Source organism: Gasterosteus aculeatus, chromosome 1 (assembly GCF_964276395.1).
Source record: "Gasterosteus aculeatus chromosome 1, fGasAcu3.hap1.1, whole genome shotgun sequence".
NCBI classification, from domain to species: domain Eukaryota; kingdom Metazoa; phylum Chordata; class Actinopteri; order Perciformes; family Gasterosteidae; genus Gasterosteus; species Gasterosteus aculeatus.
In genome coordinates, this window is record NC_135688.1 from 18,532,900 (window position 1) to 18,559,738 (window position 26,839).

General features: G+C 41.1%; 1 long non-coding RNA gene and 2 other non-coding genes across 4 annotated transcripts; all 3 read left to right on the plus strand.

The window, feature by feature from the left end:
- The first annotated feature begins 4,232 nt into the window (after window positions 1-4,232).
- Window positions 4,233-26,839, plus strand: LOC120829185 (uncharacterized). Of its 2 annotated transcripts, none has more exons than XR_013452468.1 (3): window positions 4,233-4,588; window positions 8,123-8,285; window positions 26,529-26,839. It is a non-coding gene; the product is annotated as an uncharacterized LOC120829185 (long non-coding RNA). The 2 variants fall into 2 exon arrangements; XR_005713634.2 differs by lacking the exon at window positions 26,529-26,839 and adding an exon at window positions 16,243-16,868 and having other exon boundaries at window positions 4,500-4,588.
- LOC120830161 (U2 spliceosomal RNA) lies at window positions 5,804-5,994 on the plus strand. Its single transcript, XR_005713860.1, has one exon. It is a non-coding gene; the product is annotated as a U2 spliceosomal RNA (small nuclear RNA).
- On the plus strand, window positions 6,859-7,022 carry LOC120830116 (U1 spliceosomal RNA). Its single transcript, XR_005713849.1, has one exon. It is a non-coding gene; the product is annotated as a U1 spliceosomal RNA (small nuclear RNA).

Below are 26,839 nucleotides of genomic sequence, written 5' to 3' on the forward strand. Positions count from 1 at the left end.
GTCCCCGAGCCGACGGCGACAACCGCGGAGGTGTTCCGTGTCCCCGAGCCGCCGCCGCCGACAACCGCGGAGGTGTTCCGTGTCCCCGAGCTGCCGCCGCCGACCCCAGAGGTTTCCCGTGTCCCCAAGCCTGCCATTCTAGAGACGTTCCGTGCCCTGCAGTCGCCGCTCCGGAGACGTTCCGTGCCCTGCAGTCGCCGCTCCGGAGCCGGCTTGGTGACCGCCCGCCGGGCCGACCCCCAGAGGCTCCCCGCTCGTCTGGCCACCCACCGGGCCGCCCGCCAGAGTTTCCCGGGTGGTCCGACCAACGTCTCTGGTTTCCCTGCCCCCCCACCCCTTGTTTTGCTCTAGTGTGAGCCGCCTGGAAGTCGGTCCTTGAGGGGGGGGTACTGTCACGGTGTGGTTTCACTTCCTGTTGTATTTTGTAGTTTTCTGCCACTCGTGTCCCCGGGTAACTTCACTTCCTGCCTTGTCCCGTCATCCCCTGTGATCGTCTAATAGTTTCCACCTGTGTCCAATCACCTGCACCTCCCTTGTGTATTTAAGCCATGTGTCTCCTGTGTCACTTGTCGCGTCATTGTCTTTCGTCACACATGTTGCCTGCTGTTTTTCCTCCCGGTTCCTGTGTTTTTTGACCATTGACTATTAAAGTCCTTTGTGTTCCTGTTTGAACTCTGCGTTTGAGTCCTGCCTTCCAACCCTGACAGAAATCATCAAGACTTGAGCGGACGGAACATAATCCACTCCTTGACAATGGGAAAATCTACCTCAATAATAAAATAGGATATCTTTCAAACAGACACACACTACATAATATACACACACACACACAAATATGCTCTGGATGTTACCACTGTCAATCGCTTTTCTGTACAGTAACAAAGGCTTAGGATGCGGTGCATAATCACTCTGTTCTGCTTTTGTATCCTGATGAAATCGTTCAACCGTAAAAGAACCACTATTTAAGTATTTTTGCACATTTGTTAGTGTGTTTTATTTTGTAGTTCGGTTGCAACTCACATTAGTAGACAATAAGCAGGGGCAGCTACCCTAAAACAAAGTTGACTGTGATTACGGTTTGTAGTGTACAAATTGCAGTTATTTCGATGACTTTCTTATCAACCTCAATGACAGATTCAGGGCACGGGAGAGCTGACAGGTTCTGCTGAAGAAGAACACCTGCTCAGAAGGGCCACAGTGTGTGTGTGTGTGTGTGTGTGTGTGGGGGGGGTTGTTGCAAACACACACACACAAACAATCTCGGGTTTAGTTTTTTAACTTTTCATTTTCCCGCACTTTATTAATGAATTGCTCTTTGTCTCATCAGAAAAGTGCAAAAGTGCTGATCCGTCCAAGTTGCCTGTGTTAGAAAAAAACGTCTCATTAGCATGTTAGCATACCGTTAGCAGACAATAGGCTCCAAGAGAAGTGTAAAATGATTAAACAGGACATTAAATACTTGCAACTCATTAACACTACTCGAAAGGTTTCCTTCCCCGGCTTTGAATTACACAGTCCTACACAACACCACCGGTCACCTTTCTCACATCAAAGAAAGACAGTTGTTATTCATGATTGTAGGAGATGGGAGAGAACACTTAAGCAATAAAACTTCACAACATGAATTATTTGAAATACTATCCTTATACTGACTCATAAATAATCCTTTACATATGTTTACCCAGAATACCATGTGTGTCAGTGTGAGGTCACAAAATTTCTGTCCACTAAGACAAAACATTATTTAAGTTTTCCCAACAGTGAAATATATGGTAATGTAGATTATTATAAAGAAACTGAGACCCGGTTCATAAATTAGACCAATTAACAAAATGTATTCAGTGTACACCTGGATACAGCTGTGCCCAATGTACTGCAATCAACCGAAATGCATGCATGTAAAACTTGATAGCACCACTTATAGTGACCGAAACTTTCGAAATCCGAGTTACATTGAACGCACCTTCCAGTGTAAAACCTTATTGAGCCACCATATTCTGTAAATAACTAGTCAACTTGAAAGGACCAGGAGGCGTCACATGTCCAGCGGCGTGGACACTGCTTTTCACACCTCTGTATCTGTATAAATACCTGTAGGCACCCATTGATTTAGGAATTTGTTGGTGGAAGACAGTCACTATGGGTAGTCAGTGAGTGAAATGTTGATTGCAGAAACCAGCGGCTCCTCAGCTGAGAGCTCTTTTTAACACATTTTCTTTTATTAAAATCAAACCATGTCTTCTGTCCATCCAGTTTCTTCATTTCTACACAACAGTGATTAAAGAAAGTGAGTTTGTAAAACTCTGCGGCATCTTTTTTATCCGTACGTTCCTGCTTACTGCAAAACCATCAAAGACCATCAAAGACTCAGTGGCACAAAATAGAAAGTCATTATGAAAGGAATAATAGCAGCTAAGCAGACAAAAGATGAAAAAGGATTAAAATCCACATACATCGAAGGCCCAAAGGAAACTTTAGCACTTGAAAAATCATAGTGGGTAGTGAATTCAATGATCTACAAAAGGGAACTGAAAGTTTTAACACTAGACTTTGTAAACTGATGAATATGTGAAAGCCCTCAGAGGCATTTATAAAGAAGTGTTTCATGCCCATGAAGTTTTTTTTATCTTTGGCACTGGTGTTGGAGAAGGGCTTTGTTCCCACAGCATTCATCAATCACCTGTCAGCTGACATGCCGTGTTAGCGTGTGGTGGCAAGCACTAAATAAGTCTCACTGATCATATTTATTGAAAATGCACGAGTGCAGCCAAAACCACAATGACCGGTCTCTTGATTCTATTCAGCGGAGCACTCAGACAGTGGTAATGAAATTCGCCGTGAAACTACTGACGCTTTTGCCTGAAGCACTCTCGCTTGCACTCGTTACATCAGCGCTTCTCTTTTTTTCCCCTTTAGTCTGCTGCTATCCCACCGATTGTTCTGACTACCAGCTCGTCAAATACCGATGCTGGCCAGCGCACCTTGATACCTGATGCAGACTCACCGGTGACAGATGTAGCTCAGGAAGTCGAACACATTGTTTGCTTATTGCAGGATTGGTGGTTAGGTCACAACCTCATTACCACTTTTTAAAATACAGCAGCTTTGAAATGCATACATGGCTCACTGAGATACTTTCATTTAAGTCTGAGGAGGACTCAATGATGGACGTAGTTAAACAACTACGGTGTTCAAGAGACCAGGCGAGAGCCACCTCAGGGACACAGAAATTATCATTTTTCTTTTCCGTTTTTCAGGCGTATAACGACATTGCTTAACATTCAAGGATACACATGCCTCTATGGACACCTTTCAAGGGTATTGAGTGAAATCTACATAAAATATTTCCTGATTTCCTCTTGGAAGTATTTTTGATAAAATTCTACTTTTTTCACATATTAGCACAAAAAACATTTCAGCCCCTTGTGAAGAAAACAGAATGTTAAAAGCATTCCATATTCCTTTTCAGTCATTAGATGTGTTGCGCAATATGCTCCGGTAGACAAGTTATGAACCTGAAATATCACTTTCTAAGTCAGTAATGTGACAGAATAAAAAACAAATAAACAGAACTTTCTTTCCTCGTTTTGTTTTGTGTGATCATGAACTAAATTTACATTTAGTCTTGTTTTATGGAGCAGGAGAAAGCAGCACCAAGCTGAAGGAGGACGATGTGTGTGGCAGTGTTAATTTAGGCAGCTATTTTTGATTTAGTTTTAGTCTTTAGACGAAAAATGCATATTAGTTTTAGTCACATTTAGTCATTTTAATCCTTCTTAGTTTTAGTTTTCGTCGACGAAAACTAGACTAAAATGTAATTGTTTTAGTCTAGTTTTAGTCCCATTTATTAGCCATATTAAACTCCTTTTCTTCCCTTCTCAGGCCCAGGGAGCCCCTGTGTTGTGTCTACAACTGCATAATAGTCTAGCTTGCAGTTCTTGGTTATCCATTACATGTCCCTTCTAGGACAGGTCTATAGCCGGGGTCGGCAAACTTTTTGACTCAGGCCACAATGACGAAAGATACCGAAAAGATGCATCATATTCAACCAAAAATGCAAAGTATTTACAAAGCAGCCTATAAACCAATACAGAGGTTCAAAATGACAAACAGATATATATTTGAAGGGTTAGTTGTTGCTGCTTTTTGGATAAAGACGTATTCTTATTGACAGTGAATCAGAGAAATAATCATTGTTTTGCTTCATGCAAGGGTCAAAGAGCGGCTCATTTAGAGAGAGATGGAATCAAGCACAGTCTTATGCTTTGAGCTCCAACTTGTGGTTCTCAAAAATACCCTGAGCTCTCTTGTCTAATAGTTTTTGTCTGTTCTGAATCTTTTGTGTGCATTCATTTATTTTTCATAACCACTTCTATGTGAGTTTAATAATATGTAGGATTCCCTAACAGGAACACGTTGTATATGTCAATGTGCACTTGGATAAAATAAAGGTGTGTCTAGATAATTGGGCTAAAGCTAGCTGCTAACAGCTAAAGCTCGTTGTGCACACGGTCAAGCGCACCGAACACACCGCTGCTGTCTCCCACTGGAACACGTCGCCCACCAGCGTTCACCGAGACTACTTTCAGTAAGTTCCCTTTGACTCAAGAAAGAGACCATTCTTGTAGGAATAATAGCGTGTACACTATTAAGGTAGCAATTCTAACGAAGCCAACTTGTTTTCGTCTATTTAAGGGTCTATTTCATTGCAGCACCTGTTCTTTGATTAAGCTAGCTAACTGTTGTCTCAACTAATGCTAGCTGCTAATTAGCATATCAAACTGAACTGTCTTTTGTTTTTAACTCTGCGTAATGGAAACTGGGTCGTGGCAACACTCGTATTCATCAATGGCTCGTTGGTTTTAAGTAGTGAATTAATGAGCTTTGGTCTAAAGTGACTTGAAGCTGAAATAACTGCAAGTTGAAGGTGCTTCACCTCCATGACCACATGGCGATAAGCGGCTAACTGACTGTTGACGATACGTCAGGACTCGCCTCCACGTAAGTTACCGTCACACTGTACTAGTTAATTCTCAGTTAAACTAACAGGCCAATGCAGTGCTTACGTGGTAATATAATGGAGGTTAATAATGTCACTCTACTCAAACCTAATTAGGCACATGTGTGCTGGTATCGTGGACACCGCTAACGTTGTTCGCCTTTGTTACAGCGCTTTTTCCCGTCGAGGTAGCGGGACTCATAGTTATTACTGCGCACTTATCCTGCTTTTACAGCGGCTTATAACTTGAGTGTGGACTGCACGTGTAATGTAAACCACACGTCTCCTCTCCGTTGTGGTCGCGGTTTCTGTCCTCTGGGTGAGTTCCGTAGACGGAGCACGGAGGGTTTTCATCGTCGGTGTGAGACGTGAAATGTGCTGTTCGCTCTCCTCCCACCAGAGACGCTCTGCTGGTGACCGTGAAGGAGTTTTGAAGCGTTAAAACGTTTCTCTTCCAGACGGACGAGGTTCGTTAGACGCCGTTTAGGGAAGCATATACCGATACTCGTATAAAGATAATTGATATTTAATTGTGTCTGCTAGTTAGACGTGATATTTATCGGCGTTGTAACGTCACTTCGCATTGGACTAACGTTCCACGTGTCCGGAAGTAAACAAGGAGACGCATATGCAAACACACGTTTAACGTGAATGTCGCAAATAAAATTGTACCAGTGATACTTTGTTGCTATTTACACTTTTGTTGTTTTATTTGGGGTTAACACAGTTGTAGTTCATTCCGCAAACCATCCGTGAGAGTGTCAGTGAGGGGAATGACTTCCTCATCTCCGACACGATGTCGCTATCGCTTCTCGGCCTTTTGGCTAAGATCAAGTGTAGTATCTGTTCTTATCAGTTTAATATCTGATACGTCCCCTACCCGGGGACCATATATTAAATTGATTTTTGGAATAGGGAGATGGAATAGGGGCTTGCTCCGTCCACTCCACGCATCGACCTGGTATTGCAGTACCTCCAGGAACGGTGCACCCCCCCCAAACGTGTCTAAGACAACTTCCCCAGTAAGTGTGCGTTGGTGTGATAGTGGATGTACTGCATCAAGACAGAATGTCAGAGGTTTATTAAGAAATAACTGAATTCTCCATGTAGGGAGGACATGTTCGTTCATTCACGTAACTATTCACATTGATTCAAATCGTTGATGGGCTGTAATGTATGCCTCGTTTCCGAACAGCACAGAGGGAGACAGAGGAGCGCTGATTGTTATTGCTGTTACCGTGCTATGATCAAAAAGATTAATTTCCAATTAGTTGTAATTTCCCCAATTTGGCTGATCTGTATCTAATGTAACACACAACAATCAGTCATTATGGAGGTAATCATGTCCAGTTCTTAGTTGAATTGTATTTATATTTGATGAACATGTAGTGTGATTACTACTCCAGACCAATAGGTGGCAGTGTGTCATTAGAGCACAAGCAGTAAAGAAAGGAACAGGAAGTGGTTGAAATGAAAGAACGCATTTGTAATTTTATTCTTTCCTTTTGAATTCCAGACGAGGAACAAATCACTTTCGATTGCAGTTTTGCTTTGTCTCATGTGAACCTTCTGTTGAATTGTCACACATTTGTTGGAGATAAATAGATGCAGCTGGCGATTTTAGGTTGTCTTTTCTTTTGAAAATACAGCATTGCATCATGGGAAATGAGAGCATCGTTTATCAAGTAAAACGTATATTATCTTTGTCCCCCCTGGTGAATACGACTTTACTCTACATGAACTTCCTGCAGGTTCTTGGAGCTCTTCTAGTGTGTGTTTGTTGTTGTCGTGATGGTCGGCACCATCGGTCAGCTTGGTGTGTGTGTGAAAGACTGCCCTGACTCTGATGTGTACAACTCATACTTACCTGGCAAGGGAGATACCATGATCAAGAAGGTGGTTCACCCAGGGCGAGGCTTAGCCATTGCACTCCGGTTGAGCTGACCTCTGCGAATTCCCCAAATGTGGGAATCTCGATTGCATAATTTCTGGTAGTGGGGGACTGCGTTCGCGCTCTCCCCTGATAACATGTAAATGGAAATACATTAGTAATTCAGGATGAGAGAAGCAGATTATTGTGCTGCTCTGCATCAAGTCTCTGGAAGGCTCCTCAAACATATCTTGTTCTTACAGCTTTCCAGTGATGTTTTGTTGCCAGTGAAGATACCTTCTGGTTAATATCAGGGCTTATACATATTTCATTATAAAGTTTTACATCTCAAAATTATAGTTTGCTATATTGATGGAATTATAGAATAAAGACAATTGTTAACGTTATTTCCATTATTCCTGTTATGAGACTTTTAAACTCTTATGCAGACCTTCAGTCTGCCCCAAATTTGTGGAAAATGGAAACATCTAACATGTAGCTGCAGTCTAACATGAAAGAGTAAACATCAAAGAAGGCCAGTTTGTATTGAAGTAAGAATAAAGTATTTTCTATTACAGCATCAACCGAAGCATCTGAACATAAAAGTCAGAGAAAAGCTGCTCAGATGTTTAAACAAACGACTCCATGTATTTTCTATCTGCGAGTGGTCTTCCACGCCTCGCTATCTGGTGAACTGACACAAAACTAGCAGCAGTTGTCTAGTTTGAAGACTTGATCACCATCATGAAAGTACTGTAACAGTCTGAGTGACAAATGTCTTATGTGTTACAAGTGTTCACGAGAAGAATAATTGGTGACGGAAATGAGTCCGTCTACACAGAAAGGAACCAGTTTCCTTTTTGGGGGATTTAGCCATTGATGAATTACCGAGGGGGAGGTCTGCAGACTATGTTCAGCCCCCTGCAGGGAAAGGGTGTAATGGGGCGTGATGCACATTTTATATATTACCACATTTTTTATTTTCCATTTATCACTCAAGCTCCAAGATAAGAGGCGTTTACCTTGAAAGATGGTCCACTGTGCAGGTTGGTGACCTCTGTCCTATGAGATGTATTGGTATATAAGTATAAAGTAGCTTAAAAAGAAATAAGCTAATGTTGGCTCAAGTTCCGTATTGGATCAAATGTACTTGGTTACGTTGTAGCTCAAGATGAAGGGTTTTCCGTGACGTGTACCAGCTGTGTGCTTGAGCTATCAAGACAAATTGGCATTAAAGTTTTTCCTTTACTCAGGTCCCCGTTGTGCAGAACAGCCCCCTCAAGTTCACCTAATGAGCGCCGTTGCTCGGTGGAATACCAACGGGATCTCAGACGCAGTGTTTGGCCTCAGAGGACGGAACCACAGGACGGCCTCAACACCTGCTGCCAGTTTCTGTTCGGCGAGACTGAAACACCTGTAAGTTTTCCTTTTTTACTTGGTGTCTGTTTGACTGTCTGTGGGATAAACAATGCTTCATTTACTTGCATATAGAGTTTGATATTCTCACATTCATATTTCCTTAACTAAAAATAAAAACAATTAGGTCAAGATCCACGCTCGGGCTCCACCAGCATGTAGCCTATTGCATTGAGTGTGTATTATTTGGTATAATTTTGTGAAATTGTAGGTTATTATGTAGATATTTCTGCTGGACTATTCTGGTAACTAATAACTTATTTGCGGTCTTGCTTTGTCTTGTGTTGCTTGATGTTTGACTATGTTAGGAACGTTGTTCTCTCTGCCAACTCTCACGGTTTCCCCCTGTGATACACGCGTTTGCATGTTTTCACACGCACTCACGCCACACATCCAACTTCTTGCGTTAAAAAAATTCTGCGATGGTTTATCTCCAACCTCGCCGACGGTAGACAGCGCATCTGTAACGCTATCCGCTGCACGGTTGGCCGTAGCGTTTACCCGACAACATCTCACTCTGTAGCGATCACCAAAACATTACAAAGAAGCCGACGTGAGAGCACTAAATACTAGCATCAATGTCCGAGCATGTTATAACAAGCTTGCTAACATCACTAACGCTATATCTTGGTAGCGGCTAAACTTACTTTGTTTATGACAAACTAGCAAGTCAACAATTTTCCAATCAGTCAAACATCAAGCAAGTGTGTTGTGACATTCGGCTACTGTAGCTGTGTCATTCCTCACGTACCGTTCATACCGGTGTTACGCCTTAACAACTGATGTTGCTCTTCGGCAGGCGGCAGATTTTATTCTTAGACATCATTGAGGAACATTGAGCCTTTTCGGGATCAATGAATTAATGTGTTTACTTGAACAAGCAAAACCATGATATACCGGTATACCGTCAAAATCTTTCTTAATACTGTGATACAGATTTTTGGCCATACCGTGCAGCCCTAATGCGGCGTATAACGTAGACTACACCACTGCTCCTATCCTATGCAATAAAAAGAAAAAGTACTTGCGTATAGGGCTGTCACAATATCACATGCATCAACTGCTTCTTCCTGGAGAAACTTGGTCAGCCTGCACTCTTTTTTTTTTTTTGAACCGATGCCCGAGTCTGGTGACAAAGTAGAGTTCTTCTCTGGAGAAGGTTACACAGCCTCTTCTTCTTGGTGGCTGGCGGTTCATATTCAGATCCTTCATTTCACCCTGCAGCTTTACCTCCAGCACTGGCACGTTCTCCTTTTCCTCCGCCCTCGTTCATGTCTAGTAGTTCTTGCAAGAGCTTTCCTTTGACATCATCCAAGACCTCCACATCCTCCATGGTACCACGATGTCTTGTCAGTGCTCAGGCTTTACTGAGGACATGGTGACGTATTGTTCCCCTGAGAGGACATCCGTGAAATCAGCCACTGGCTTCATTGCTGCGTTAATGGATTCCAACACAGAAACATCCTGCCAGGTTGGGCTGAGGTGGCCATGTTTTTGATCTTCAACCAGGACACGTCTTATGGCTGGGAGTTGCTCTAGTACTCATTCTATCATTTGTTGCTTGGTACCCCATCGTGTGGCGACATCCTGTGAAAAATATTGCATTGTTTTTTTTTTTGTGTTTTTTTCATTAGTATGTTTATTCTACAAATACTACTTTTACTAGTAGTATCTTCACAAATAATTTACTTGGTAATAACTTGTTGTTATATAACACCAATTATCTTCACTCACCAGTACAAGATTGTGTTGGAGGACATTGGTTTCAGTTTGTGCCTTCCTCAACTCTCTTCTTTAGCCAGATCGGGTTGAAGGTGTTGTCAAGATTCCTACAAAGTCCCATTGCACGCGCTGCACGATCCTTTTCACCATCCAGTCCATGGGAAACCGCCAAATGGAGTGTGTCCAAAGCAATGGAGCCATGGCCAGCCAAGAATACGTATGGCAGCCACAATGTTAGCACCGCTGTCTGTTATTATACAGGCCATTTTACGCTCATCAAATTCCCAGTCTGCTAACGCAGACTAAAGGGCTTCAGGGAGAACATCCACAGTGTGGTTCTCTGGTATGTATTTGGTCTCCAACAGGGTTCGTATGGTCATGGAAAACCTGGAAAAGTCATGGAATTCAAAATGGTCATTTCCAGGCCTGGAAAAGTCATGGAAAGAAATAAAATCCTAAAAGTTTTGGAAAAGTCATGGAAATTTGTTATATTTCTATGGTCATGTGGTTCATTGAAGATTACGTTTGAAATCATTCATATGGTTTTAAAGAGACGCAGGACGCTCTGATACTCGCAGCGCAAATAATTCGCACCGCGGCTGTGTAAACGTGCCTTAACTGAAAAGTTTGGTAGCTCAGGAATCATCCAGTGTCAGGGAAGTGTCTGCTAGCAGCAGTTCCAAGTTGTAAACGGAGGGTGTGGCGGCGTTGCTTCGGTGTTCTTTGTCAATGAGCCGTATTAAGCTGCAGACACGTGACTTAATTTTCCTCCTCGCATGACAGGAGATCATTTGATTCTTTTCGTTTTGTGTTTATTTTATGCTGCAATGCGTCAACATCATATACAATTACTACATTCTGTCACACGGCAGATAAACGATATCCTCTTGTGTCTAATGCAGCTCTTCTGTGTTGCACCTACTGCAATCACGACGTCAATACATGGAGATACACAAGGAGCGTCAATCCAACATAAATGTGTTCAATACAAGTTACATATCTTTAGTTCCTGCACAATGACCATAAATTAAATGATTAATATTCCCAAAATTCCAATGAAGTAATACATACTCCATACTTACAGAGACTGTTAACAGTTCATGTATTGTCCATAATTTGAAGTAAAATAATGGGAAAACAAGTATTGTTTTAGGCACTGTTTAGGCCCTGTTATGTTTTATAAGTATCGTTTTAGCACTGGTATAAGGAAAACCCCAAACGATACTCATCCATAGTGGATAATTGTAGAATTATAACCTCTTGAGACCAAATTGAATGGTGGTGGAAACACTGTATGCTTTGGTATTCTCACTGTTGGTTTAAATACTACATTTTCTCGCTTTTTTATGAATACACTGAGATTTCACACTTATTTGGTCATATAAGGTAAGGTGTCATATTCGAGCGCTACCACATGAAGAATGTCATCTTTTACTTTATTGTACAAGGAGGGAATGGCATTTTGAGAGCGGCATTTTCTTTGGCAATTCGTACGGTTTGTCAAATGTTTGCAGCATATTTTTAAATGCTGGTTTTTCAACCGTGTTTAATGGTTGCATCTCTTTGGCTATATAGCGAGTTACGCTATCCGTGAATGTGCGCTATTTCTCGCTATCATGTTTATTTTTGCATCGAAGAGAAAGGGGAGCAGGAAAAGGCATCTGTAACAGATAACTGTCTGGAAGCTGCAGTTGTTGGTGTTGTCCTTCCAAGGTTTATACACTGGATAGGATGGTGTTTTTTTTTTTTTAAGTGAATTTTAAATTTTGTTGTTTCCTCTTTTCGTCGCCACTGTTTTTAAACAAAGTCTGCATACTGGCTCGTTCACGTTGTTTGGCTCCACTCTCTCATTCGGCTTAAAGCCAAAATGCTCCCAAACTTAAGCCGAATATTGTGCCTTGGACTTGATTATCTTACCGGCTATGGCTGTAGATGTTACAAAAAATAACACGTTATAACATTGTGGGTTCACTCGGTCTCTTCACTGGTCCGTGTGCGCTCTGTATCTGTGTGTGTGTGCGCCTAAGCCCCGCCCCCGCTTTTCACAAGGAAACAGGATTGAGACAACGCAATCAAATTAAATGTTTGTGACGTTCATTTATATGTAAAATGAATATCGCAGCACCAAAAATTGTTGCACGCGATTTCAGCCAGGGTGCAATATGTCATTTTATCGCATATTGGGACAGCCCCACTTGCATACAAGTTAATAAATGTGTTTGCAGTTGTGGTTTTTATTGCTAGTATTGATGGAATCTCTTCTGTCTTGAGGTTGCATTATTAATTTTAACTGAAAGAACATGGTCTAACTAATTTGAATTTAAAATAACAAAAGTTCTTCTCTCAGCCTGAAATACATCATGATCCGGAGGAAAAGAATATCTTCCTAAATTAAATCGGAAGATTATCTTCTTTATCTGTGCTTTTACTGTCAAGCGCAATAGGTAACGGCAGCAGTGGAGGTAAAGCTGATGACGCAAGCAGGAAGTGCCCCAGTAGGCCAGACTGTCGCATTTCGGAGCCCGCTCGGTTCAGACTATGCGGTTGTTGGAGGACCAGCCCAGGTCTACCTTGAAGGCTGGAGGCCACAAGGATGCATCCTAGCGACTTTGAGACACAGCTACAGTCTACAGCAGCACTAAAGGCGCTTTCCCAATCCTTTCAGTCACAAATGTCCATCTCCTGAATCAGATAACTCTGTAAGCTAAACAAGTCCATCTGTCCTCTGTGCCTCCCTGTCAGATGAGCATGCTGAAGTGATGAATACAATGATGAAAATGATCAATTTTCTCAGGGCATCCTCTTCCACCTAGCATCGCATGCTGAGGGAATTCCTCAGAAGTTGATGCCAATGCTGATGATCTTTTGCTGCACAATAATGTGAGATGGCTTGGCAAAGGGAAGGTCTTAGCGCGCACTTTTGGTCCATCAGGAGAGAAGTAGCATCTTTTTTGGCAGAGCTAAGACATCAGAAGGCAACGCAGTTTTCTCTTTTTAGTAAATGAGAAACAGATGGATAATGTGGCCTTTTTGGTTGATATCACTGCACATCTGAATGAACTGAATTTGAGGCTACAGGGCAAGGACAATTCAATTTGTGAACTGATGACCGCTGTCCGCTCCTTTCAAAAGAAACTTGTTGTCCAAGGAAGACCTGCAGGGAGACTGTGCACACTTCCCAGCAGTGCAGGAACAGGGACAGAGAGATGTCTTCTTTTGTTGACTTCATTGATAAGCTGATCGTAAACTTCAGCAACCGTTTTGACAGCTTCAGCTTTTTGGACAGCAGCTCACCATGTTCATTCAGAACCCATTTATCATCATGGATGTCAGGGGGTTTTCAGAGGAAGTCACACAGCACTTTAAATGGGTAAATCCTGGGCCTCTCCAGATGCAACTGGTTGATCTCCAAGCAGATGTGTCCCTGAGAGAGCAGTTTCTAAGAACTGACCCTTCCACTTTCCGGCTCCAAACGGTCCCTGAGACAGTTTTTCCAGGTCTGAGGAAAGTTGCCATATACATCTTGACCATGTTTGGCTCCACCTACAACTGTAAGGCAGCTTTCTCCACGATGAATATCATCAAAAATAAATATTGTTCGAGGCTCACCAATGAGCACCTCCACATGTGCATGCGGATGGCCCTGACTCCATTCAAGCCCAGGTTTAAAGTCCTGGCAGGACAAGCTAGAGCTCAATTCTTCCACTGACCAACAAAGTGGGGGAGTGGGATGCAAGACTAATGCTCTAAAACTGTTAAATTGTTAAGATGTGTTAAGATTTATTATCTGTAAAATCGTTGAAACAGAACAGAGACTGAAACAGAAACGGGGACATTTAAGCTTTTCCTCCCTTTATTTTTTCTGAAGTTAAGCACTTTGATTATTATTACATGCACCATTTTCATTTTGTATTTATTTTATTTTAAAAATGCAGCCCTACTTTTATTTAGTTCATGAGAGAGCATTATACATATCTGCAGTCACACAAGTCCAGTTCTATTTTACATGATAATAAATATTGTTAAGTGTTTTAATCGTACCGAATTCCTTTGATTTGAAAGGTATTGATTATATGCAGATGTTTATACAACTACTAGGCTACTTAAATATATCACACTAAATAGTTAGACGACATGATCTTCTGGACCTTTGCTACAAGAAAATTTCTCTAACTGGACCTCTTAACATTTTAGTTGAATACCCCTGGTATAAATCCTGTCATCAGTGTGTGAATGGGTTGTGAATGGGTGAATGATGTCATGTAGTGTTAAAGGTCGCTATACAAGTACAGTCCATTTACCATTTACACCAGGGAAGTATACTTTCTGCACTATTGCGCAACATATCTAATGACTAAAGAAATGCTGTTTAAAGCTATTTATTCATAATAGAAATGATCTCCCTGTGTAACTTGGTCGTCTTTCATGGTGAATTGCGACGGGATGACTGAATAGGAAAAAAACTTCATCTCAAAAGCCTTTTCAGGTTTTTATTAGAAACCCTCAAGAAAGTAGAAGGTAAAAAAGGGGGACCAGAGAATGTGTGCAAGACTGGGGAAAAAAGGTGGTAAGCAGAGGTGGGAGATGGTGAGAAAGTTAGAAACTAAAGGAGGCTGTTAACACTTCCCTGAGAATTATGAGACTATTGCAGCCTGGAAGCACAGATGTAGAGCCACAGCAAGTGTTTGTGTTAAAAGTAGGTTGCTTTGTCAATGAACCTGTAAGAGAAACACTCCCATTTTCTATGGTTTATTTTAGTCATTTATGCTGTTTCGTAATAATGTACATCAAAAGGTTGCAGTGGTGTCACTGATTATGGGTAGTTTCTTTAATTTTAGTGATTTATAATATTCTTTGGGCAGCCAGAAAGCCGGTATGTCACGGTTTGGGTTTATTTTGTAGTTTTCTGCCTCGTCCTGTCATCCCCTGTGATTGTTTGATTGTTTCCACCTGTGTCCATTCACCTGCACCTCCCAGTGTATTTAAGCCATGTGTTTCTCTTGTCACGTCATTGTTATTGTCACATGTTCTACCTTCTGAGTCCCCGGTCCCCGTCTGCGTTTTGCCCTCTTTGTCTTGATCGTTTGGATTTTGACTATTAAAGTATTTTGTTTTGAAGTCTGCGTTTCAGTCCTGCCTCTGCCACACCCGCCTTCCTGACATGGTAGGACTGAAACATTGTAATTAACTTTCGGACATTATGTAGGGCTGCAACTAACGATTATTTTAATAATCGATTAATCGGTCAATTTATTTCGAAACATTGTAATTAACTTTCGGACATTATGTAGGGCTGCAACTAACGATTATTTTGATAATCAATTAATCAGTCGATTATTTCTTTGATTAATCGATGAATCGGATAAAAAAAAAAAAACAGCATTAAAAAGCTTTGATTTCCAACCATTTATTCTAAAACAGAACTGCAAATTCACAGGTTGCTCCTTAAGCAATAATAATTTATAAAAAGAAAAACACAAATCAGCAAATTTTACAGGATTTTTTTAACGTTTTTTTAAGTTCTCTATACTACACTCACAAACACAACCCCATGTTCACTTGAAGCTTATTCATTAAATTATTACCATCATTGTAGTCAAAGTAAATGTATACAGCTAAAAAATCAAGTGCTATGAGATGAATTTAAAATAAATAAATGCATTAGAGGCTTCTTAGTTGATTTAAATGGTCTCCCTTTACAGGCATAACATCAACTACCGTATAACCCACCGTAGATGCGCAAGCGCACTGGACTACCATATATGACACCATTCAAAAGTACAACCCACACAAATAGATTTGTCAACAATAGCCGTAGAGACGTATCATCAAGTTTCGTGGATGTTTGATTTACGCGCGAGCATGAACCTGATTTCCTTGCTCGCGGAACGTCATCATGATGTGATAACAGATCTTTAACGGTTAATCTAACAAACGTTGCTCCTTCATGAGGAACAGATCTGCCGTTTTTCTGGGGAACTTGCGCTAGAAGAGGTTCAAGTTTTTGATCCTGTACAGGATTAGAACAGGATCCATTAGCAAAATAAATCCAAAAAGAAAAGTCCTGTGTAGATTTTTTTGGCGTAATTCCGCCTTTTTTTTCCAATACATTGGCCGAGACCGCGACCTGAACTTCCATACCTCTGCAAATTTCACTCCCTTTTCTCACTCATCTTTTTTACTATTACGGTGTACATGTAATGACTGATTTCTTTTCTATCTGTTTTCTTCACAGCCAAAGGATGAACATTTGAAAGCCATTTCATCAGCTTCAATCACAAATTTTCGAAACCACAAACAAGCCAGAAAATTATGGATTCAACAGCAATAGCAAATGTTTTGAAATATTACCAACCAATGCCTTTAAACTAAGCCAGTCACCCAATGCTGCGATCACCAACATACCAAGCTGTGTTGTCTGGCGCAGGGGCTGATGTGTCAACTGTTCGCTGAATGGAGAGATTAAGTGGAGACAGAAGAGGGGGTAACAGAGAGAACAGCCATAAACATAAATTGTATGGAAGAACTCAGGAGCGATACAGTGGGCCCATTCATCCGATGACTGGAAAACCGATTATCTCTGAAAAGCGTCTTAATGTCTCCTGTTACACCGCGGGCGTCGCCGTCATTCAACTCATTTCTCCAACACATTATGAATATCTGTCGCTACACCGAGCGACTATCAATGTCCTTACAAGGCAGAAATGTCCCATCGGCCATCTGTTCTCGAGACAAAGGGCTCAGAGTTTGACAAATGAGAAGCGATTATACCGTTATTCTAAATGTGGAGCATGGACAAAAGAATGACAGCCAGCTATTTGTTAGAGCTGAAAATCATTTTGAACAGGCTTATAAAACGCTAAAACACAAAATGATGTCAAATGATTTATGGACTCGTAAAGAGTTTCTAATGCACGGTCAAGGAGTTGAAAATATTTACATCTTAACTTGCAGAAGTGCCAAAAAGGGTGGTGAGCAGTGTGAAGAAACAGAATCGTAAAAGCGTTCAAAATGGCCATGACAGTGTTTCGCTTTTCAGTCATAACATGTGTTGCGCAATAGTTGATAGGACAGGAAGCTGACTACTTAAACACCATACTGAATGTATCAATGACACATGGACGACGCAGGACGTACAGATGTAACTGCTGTCGAAAATGTAGGACAGTATATGGGCACGAGATTTCAGAAAGGGTTATGTGTAATAACGGGAAATGACACCGGGGAAAAAGTAATGAACACGAAGAAAGGGAGGTACAAAAAGGTATAGAAAGCCAAGACAACAGCTGAAAACTATCAGTAATTAAAAAACAATCCAGACCCTTTCCAGTGCAAATGAATATGAGCTGGTGCAGTCCCAACTGATGGCCTACAAAAAGGTCTCATTGCCCAGGTATCACACAAGACACATCTCATGATGGGTAAAAGCAAAGAGCCTTCTCAAGACCTTTGCAACCTAATTGTTGCAAAACACAATGATGGCATTGGTTATAGGAGCATTTCTAAGCTTCTGAATGTTCCAGTGAGCCCTGTTGGGGCCATAATACGGAAGTGGAAAGACAATGATTTCACCATATATTTGTCTCGACCAGGTGCTCCTCGCAAGATTTCTGAAAAGAATAATCAGAAGAGTTGATGAATGGGCAAATCTGCTGCCATCTACAATGATGAAGATGAAACAAGGGTGGACATTTCAGTAAGACAATGATCCCAAACACACACAGCCATGGAAACTCTCAACTGGTTTCAAAGAAAGAAAATAAATCTGCTAGAATGGCCCAGCCAATCACCTGACTTAAATCCCATTGAAAATCTGTGGAAAGAACTGAAGATCAAGATTCATAGAAGAGGCCCACGGAACCTTCAAGATTTGAAGACTGTGTGTGGAAGAATGGGCCAAAATCATACCAGAGCAATACATGCAACTAGTTTCTCCATACAGGAGGCGTCTTGAAGCTGTCATTACTTTGTACAAAAGCCTTTGTTGGTATTAAATATCAGTAAGCGTGTTCAACTTACTTGTTTTGGTTTCTTTGTATGTATGTATGTATTACTTGGGTTGTTACCAACATCTGGTGAAAATTTCATGTCAATAGCTCCTTTGGAAATATATTTACTGCGAAAAATTGTGACGTGTTCAATACTCATTTGACCCCTTGTATTTGTAAAATAATAACTGTGCAAAATCTATGCTTCCCTTCACAGCAAAGCAGTTTAGCCAATTACTGATGTAAGACATAAATGAGTGGCACAACTAGCCAAACCGCATCAGACCCTTGACCCCAGATAAAACAGATTCAGCCATGGGCCATTGTCGTTTGGCCCCGAGGCTGCGCTCTGGTCGGGGCTAGTCCCACAAGGCACCCTATTAACAACATGACTAGGCGAGCACGAGTAGCATTCTTCCAAGAAGACCCAACGCAAACTCTCTCTTCCAAGACCCATTTGAGAGAAGAACTTTGGCGGAGAAACTAGAGGTAAAACAACTGGACTCAGATCAGCCTGACCTCACAATCAGACTACGGACTGGCGTGCTAAAACCATATTTTGATTCCCATGCTGGGGAAAAGATCCAGCATGGACAGATACGGGAGTACAGGACATGGAGCACTCTTTTTGAAAAAAAGAAAACATAAGGACACACACTGACAACTCTGTCGATCCAGCTGTGTTCGGTAAAGTTAACATTGCTACCCATCTGCGACGGACACAGGCTCTGGGTGAGGAAACCCAACGATAAGGTGGATGAAAAAAGGCACATTTCATCCAAAATAGATGGTTTTGTGAAGTTTTGTGGGGATTTTTAGTTGGTCTTTCCTCAAGACACGGATTGGGAGTTTTGACAAGAAACTGTTCACAGGGGCATCTTTCTATTTATATACATACTTACACATTCTATTAGATTATCTTGTTTCATTAAATGCTGAATTGTATTAATATAATTGATGTTGACGTGTTGGAAAAAATGTTAATTTTTTTTTACATTGAATCATACTGGGATGTTTGCTGAAATTGGTTGGATGGCCCTACCAAAAAATAATTCCACAAGTTGCCACTGCTGTTGAGTGATACACTTAAGGTCTCTATTCGATCAAATACTTTGTGATTTGATTTGTTGAGAATAAATATCCTTTGGTTCTGATTAAACAACGTTGTCACTTATTTTACTGATGGACCTGGTCTGTGTGGCCTTTCACAGAGGAATCTTGAAAAGCAGCTTTTAGTGTAAAACAATCAATCTTCATATTTTGTCTCATTAGCCGGATGGCTGATATTTCTTTAATTAAACATGAATGAATTGCATGTACAGTCGTGCAATATTCCACCAGTCCCTTATCACACAGACAAGCCACTAAACCCGCATTTTATTCTAATGTCTTTCATTCTTCAGTCTGAAAAAAATATATATACTCAATATGGAACAAAAAACACACACAAGGACCCATTTCTTGTATCTAGTAAGTGGTAAAAATGGTTTGTTACACTGAACTATTTGAGAAGCTGTCATTTAAAACTGGGCATGCCCTTCCAAAAAATGCTAGCCAGGTGCTATCTGTCAATCACTTGAATTGAATCCAGTAAAAAGATAACCAAAAACATGTTCCCATCAATACATTTTCCTCCTTTTGTACAGCAGTCATTTTCTCTTTTCACAAGTTCCTCTTTCAATAGTAATAATATTATTGCAATTTTATTCACTATGAAATAAAGCTTTACATTCCCACACTCTTATTCAGTTCATACTTTGTTGTGTTCTTTTAAACTTTCTAATCAAATCTTTAAATGTGACATTGGCAATGCAAATGTACCGGCAAAGTAGGCGCAACAATTTCTCAGTTGGTCAAAGCTGGTGTTTACTACAGATGAAGCTGGCTGCAAGATTTTTTTTTTTTGCAATAATTGAGAACTTGGTCAGCGTACTGTCTGTCAATTTTTTATTACTTTTTCATAACATTTTCTTCTGTGTCAATAACGCATTGACCAGTCATGAAAAAAGTGATCGACTTCGTGAAGTTATTGGATAAAAAAAAGCTAAGAAATAAGTCTCGGTGACATAAAAGGACAACATTCAGAAAATAATCTTCTGCATTCTGTGCAAAAAAGACGTCCTGCAACGGCTGAGAAATGCATACTGAAAGATGAAGGAGGCTATGTTCTTCTTGTTAACAGTTGAAAAGATAATGCTTGTTTGATTAACAGAGAAAAATTCTTTGACAACCAAAATTAGATGCCTTCCAAGCAATGTCTGAGCCCAAGGGCTGTCAGTCTGACATTGATTTGGCCTCTTAGGTCCCTCTCCCATCCATTGGTCATTGGATTCAAATAACAAAAATAACGGGTTGGAATTCAGAATCAACGTCAGCGACAGGACTGCAAAAAGTTTCAAAAACATTTTAGTCACTGAAAAGTTAAATCGCTGTCAGACAATGGTTTTGATATTGACGAAAATTGGATAGTGACATCATCATGACATTACAAACATTACTGCTGTGGAGGAACATTCAACACTGTATGAACAATAGGAACTAACAGCATTGGCTGTCTGTAAACAACAGACCAATACCACTCAAAGGATCCGATGGGGTCAAAGGTCATTGACCAGGAGTCAGTGGACGGTCAGGGAACATTCAAGAAAGGAAATTCACATCAAGATGCAAGAATCATATTTGAAAACCAGGGGTTATCAGGGGACAAATAAATGTGCCTTGAGGTAATGTCAGGATGCATGAGCGAACCCCGTTCACTTAATACAGAGTGTGACCAATAGTACGTCTAGATTCACTTATAGACTCTTGAACAGGAAGCAGAAGTGCTACAGAGTGAAATAGCGTGTCAAGTTAACCAACAAAAATCAAGAATGCAACCTGTACAAATGGATTTCCTGTTTGCCTTTAGTGAGTAGAATCATAGACTGAAAATAAGAAATAGACTTCGCTCATCGGTTTGTGGACTGTTGTTATGAAGCCTTGGGCTGGGCACACTTTGCTTCAAGGACTATTTAGGTTTGCAATGTTTACTGAGGTGATGAATCAAGTGAGAAGTAGAGGAATTTTCTCTTGGTCTTCCATACAACCGTCTTTTTGCAACTACTGAGTCCAAACAAGAGGAGAAGGTAGTTCAAGGCACTAAACAAAAACGGCGGTTGTTCTCTGGGTAGTTGCAGGTTTATCGGTTCAACGAGGAGCGTGGCGAATCTCTGTCAAAAGCGTGTGGGATTGGTGTTGTTACACCAGCTTTTGAAAACACAAACCAATCATGTATGTGTCCTAGTAAGCCTTTGATCAATTTCGATACATAGATCTCTTGTGTTTATGATCCAAGCAAAGTTTCTAGGAGGACCAACGGTTGCATTTTGCCGAAGGTCACTGTTCACTCGTTGCACTTGAACAGCTGTTACTCCTGTCTAAATTTAGGGTTTATTAAGCAGAACAAACAGGAGAGCGAGGACAATAGTTGAACATTTAAAAATCCTTCAACACAACTCTGTATCAACGTGACCGGGTGCCCACAAAAACAGAACTCCGCTGAAACCCATGTTTGTACCTCAATATGTCCATACTGTCCAATGCTCAAACCTTCCCTGAGGAGTTTCTGAGCTTGAGCAAACACTCAAAAGGCAGTTCATGGCTATCTGGAATATTATTATATTCCACAGCTGCCACAACTTATGATGCTAAAATCTCTGTCAAACAGGCCACTGCTGTGGTGTTTATTTAGAACTTCCCCTCGACGGTCAGTCTGGATTTCAACAAGGAGTTTTTACAGGAAACGCTTTGTGGACTTACCTGGGCAAGAAATACATAACCTGGATAATGTCCCTACCAAAGAGAGCAGTAAGAGACATTCACATAAAATATGTTTAATCGACACTATTCAACTAATTTTGTCAGAGGGGGAGAGAAAGACGTAGGAGAGTGAATGAGAAGGGACACCGAGAGAGAGAAAAGGCAGGAAAAGGACACAGCGATAACGATTAAGGGCCTAGGACTGTGAGGGTGGCGATATCAACAATGAGAGGAAAAGGGGTCAGCAAATTTGACCGAGAAGATGAGATAAGAGAGTTCTGTAAATTAAAAAAGGGAGTGTGATGAAAAAAGGAGGAGGGGGGAGGAAATGGAGGCAGAAGAGTCAACGAAGACCTTTGGGAATTTGCATGTATAACGAGGTGAGAAGAGAGAGAGAGAGGGAAGTAAGACAATCAGGGAGAGAAGAAAGGGGAAAGAAAGATGAGAGGAAAGAAGTGTCAGAGAAGGCAGGATGGCGTGAAAAGAAGGAGGGCATGAAAGGACAAGAGAAATGAGGAGAGGGAAGGCTGGATAAAGTGTCAGTTTGATGAAAAGTAACTTTAATCTAAAAAAATGTTTCAATCATTTTTGTGGATAAAACCTACACAAGGGTGTCCGAACACTGTAGTTCGATCTTCTAGTTCGATAAATCTAAATGGTGCCTTACTAATATGTTCTCCATGGTGCACCTATAATGAACATATAATTAATTCATGGTCTACTGAAATCTTCCAGTAAAGCCTGGCCTTATGCATTAGTAAAAATAAAGCGGATTGTATGAACCCAAGCAGTACTTTTGTACGTTTCACCGCATTTGTATAATTATTCTCAGTAATGATATTTGTATAATGTCCTTGTGAGAAATCCAAAGTATCTTAAACTCGTTGATGATTATTTCTATATTCTAATTAGTAATAAATACTATGAATATGAATACAGAAATCCTCAACACAAGCCGTAAGTACAGACAGAAGTCCAATGACTCCATTCAGCTGAAAAGGGACAGATTGTTCCTTACAGGAGCAGGAAGATCTGACGAAGCCTCATGATGTGAATAAAAGCTTTACTACACATGAGAGGTTTCTGTTGTCCAATCAAATGTGTTCAGGTCACAGGGTCCACAAGAAAGGTCACACACAGAGTTGCTGAGAGACTCACAGTATGCAGATCGATTAATTCTCCCCTAACACACACCACATAATCCGATTAATAGGTATGAATCAAGATTTGAAGGTTGTTATGGCAATACTTTGGACATGGCACACAGTCTGTTGTATAATCTAAACCAACTGCTTAGAGATATATATTGGAAAATAATTCTAAATATCCAATTTTACGAGGAGAGTCCAAACACGCCAGTAATTTTGGTCTATGGTGGAAACATTCTTCTGTTTAAGGCAGTTTTTACTAGACCAATTTAAGGTGTGTTACGTAAATCCTGGCACACACTCTCCCTCTCCTTACACTTTACACCCTCACCTGTACCGCATTTCCCTCTCTGCCTCCATGTCATCTTAAATGTGCAATATTTCATTTGGTCCCCAATTATCCATTCACCCACCTGGTGTGAGGGCATGTGTGCATCAGTGATACTGACATCTCCATCATTATAGATGATTGTTGGTGTTGGGTCATCACATCAAACTGCTGACCGGGGAAGACTTGCAGAGAGAAAGTGTGCGAGAGCGTGTAAGAGAAGTATAGAATTATAGAAATAATAGACACAGACTGAGTCTGACAGAGGTAGACACACATTGAACGCACCAGAGAAAAGATAGTGAGGGGTTTGAGAGAAAAGAGTGTGTTGGGCATTTTAACCACCTCCAGTCTTGCTTGTATAAATAGCAACGCTTTTTGCCTGACTGGACAGTCAGTGTAGTACTTTAGGGGAGATCTGGCTGCGCTCTCCATTTTTCTTGTCTTTTATTTATTTGTAGAAATACAATATTCTTTGGGTTGGGTTTTTAAGGACAACGTATTCCAGTAATTGTATTAACGACCTCACAAGCATTAGTTTCCCACCAAGAAACATTTTGTTACTTCTTTGTGACTGTGTTTGGAGAGTCACTGCTGTACCACATTAAATGTAACGTAACGTAAGCCAAATAGCAACGGTAATTATTGAATGACCAACATGGAAACCATAAGAATGTAAATGTTGATGGATGCAGGAGTAATGGTAGTAGTAGTTTGCAGTAATGGTAGGTAATATGTATTATTTCCATACCAATATTCGTGATGATATTATACACAATTGTGTGTAGCATTTTTTATTGATTTCAAGAACGTATGATACACAAAATAAGTTGTAATTTCATGTACCCGTATTGTCAGGATCTTCGTCTGACCCGTTCTGTGTTTTGCCTCTGTTTCCCCCCCCAAGTCTTCTTCCCTCATGCGTCGGTCATCCCCCTGTGTGTTTCGTTTTGCCATGTGCTTGTTGTGTTCTTGCTCCCACCTCCAGACGCCGCCCATTGCCCGGAGCCGTACACCGCTGAGGACTCATCAACGGCTCTGTTTCAACCCTGGCCCTTCAGGCTTGGGTTCTCAGTCCGTTTAGTCTTCTTCCCCGATAGTCACCGCTGCAGAGTTCCTCTGCCTGACCGTGTGCACTACTGACTTTCTCTTTCCCTGTCTGTAGAGTTCCTGTACTCTTTTTGCCTCCGACGTTGAGCCACGGGACTCACGTCGTGAATTGTCTTTTTGGGGCAACAAATTAATTGGGTAACTCTATACTCGCTCCCGTGACAAGTATAAACCTAACAATTTGGGTTCAGGATTCAGTGACGATTAAGGAAAATTGATCCCTCAGTTCTTTAGTTTGCAATGTGTCGTTCACATTATTCACAACATTCAAATCTAATCAACCCAAAATCTTAACAGTTGCCAAATACAAAACCCCTCTTCTTTTAATCTTTTCAACCTCCATAATATATAACAGGGGTATCAAACTCAATTGCACAGGGGGCCAAAATTCAAAACACACTTTGGGTCGCGGGCCGAACCGAATAAACATTTATTGAAGACACTAAAACGTAATGTTTCTTTTAACATAAATATAAATACAGACCGGAATGTTATTCTGGAATAAATTAACTTAAACTTTAAATAACTTATATTCTCCATAAAAATATATCCAGTCAAAATTATACAAGTTAGAAATATGAACATGCTGCAAAAAAACGCCTGAAAAAATAAATAAAAATTGTGACAGTGCTTGTGCTTTAAGTAAACATTAAAATAACAAATCAAAACATTTGAGTTTCTTTGTTTTTATGTCATTATGTCAGAGCTGGATGCTTGGCTTCTTTTTCTGCCAACAAGTTGGTTTATGTTTGGCGCGAGGTCCCGTGTTGTGGAGACTCTCAGGATGGACTGAAGGTGCTCATCAGTGAGACGACTCCTGTGTGCTTTTTTGTTTGTCGTCACTGAGAACAGCTTCTCACACAGATATGTGCTACCAAACATGCACAAGGTTCGAGCCGCATGTAGACGGAGCTGGGACATTGCGGCGGGACTGGAGTGAATAAACAGTGTCGTACTTTGTCTTAAGTGTCCCATCACACTGCAGCTCAATCAGCTCCATCTGAATCTGCACAGGTGCAGTTTCCACGTCGACGGTAAATGGGTTGCGAAACAACTCGAAATTCTTTTTTTGTTCCTCAAAATCACCAAAGCGCCGTGCGAACTCCGTGCGCAGTGCGCTCAGTTTATCAGCAAAGTGCGTATTTGGGAACACCGTTGTGCCAACTTGGTTCAGCATTACTTGGCAACAGGGAAAGTGGGGCAAGTTGCACTGTTGCATTTGTGTCTCCCATAATATCAGCTTCACTGCATCATACATGTCAGTGATCATGCGGTCACGTCCCTGGAGCTGGAGGTTTAAGGCAGTGAGACGTGCGGTTATGTCAGCCAGAAACGCCAACTCACATTTCCACTTTTCATCCCGCAAAACGGTGGAGTCTTTGCCTTTACTGTCCATGAACTGACTGATTTAGTTGCTGAGCTCAAAAACTCTGTTGAGAACTTTTCCCCGACTTCGCCAACGCACCTCTCTATGATAAGGAATGTCGGCAAACTCTGAATCTATGTCCCGCATAAAGGACTGAAATTGCCGGTGATTTAAACCTTTACTTCGGTTTACGGTTTGACCAAAGGCTCTGTTTTCAGAATCAACTTTTGTCTTCGGCATCATGAGGGACTAGCTTCGCAATAACTTGCAGAAACAGGCACTTGACCGGATTGCCGTGGAAAGCGCTCGGCAAGGCAGCTGAAGCGCTGCATTATGGGATCTGGAGTTTATCGTGTTATCAGCGCTTCATATCGTCGGGCCATTAGTAACAATAATATAAAATGATCTCGCGGGCCGGATATAATTGCATGCCCGGCCGGATATGGACCGCGGGCCTTGAGTTTCACACATATGATATATAATATAGTTTCTATTACTTACGCTCTCTGTAAATTTTCTACTCCCACACGTTTTCACACTACGCTCGGACAGTCGGAGAGGCACTCTTCTGATCTCCGTGTAAGTTTGTTGTTGCTGAAATGATGGGGATGATAATACAAAAGAACATAATTACATTCATCACCGTATTACAATACAACATGGCAAACCCCCAGATTTGCAGTGTGTCACACCTGTATGTCTAGTTGCGTCTTTGTCCTGTCTCCACGTCGGTTTTCGTGACTTCCTGTTTTATTTTGAAGTTTAACTCTCCTCTCATTTCAGGTTCCTTGTCCCCCTGATTCCTGATTGTGGCCACCGGTTCCCTTTTCCTCCCCATGTGTTCTTATAGCCTGCATCTCCCTTTGTCTTGTTCCAGTGTGTCAACTTACGTCGTCATACCAGCAGTGTCCATAGCCATAGTTTGTGATCACCGTTTTACCTCGTGTGAGTGATTTTTCTTTAGAGCTCTTTTTTGTTCCCGTGTCGGGCCTCAGTTAGTTTTTGATCGCTCTGTTTTCCTCCTTTTGCAGCGTCTTTAGTCTTTGGATTTTGTTTCGTACTCTGTATGAAATAAACTGTCACTCTATCAACCT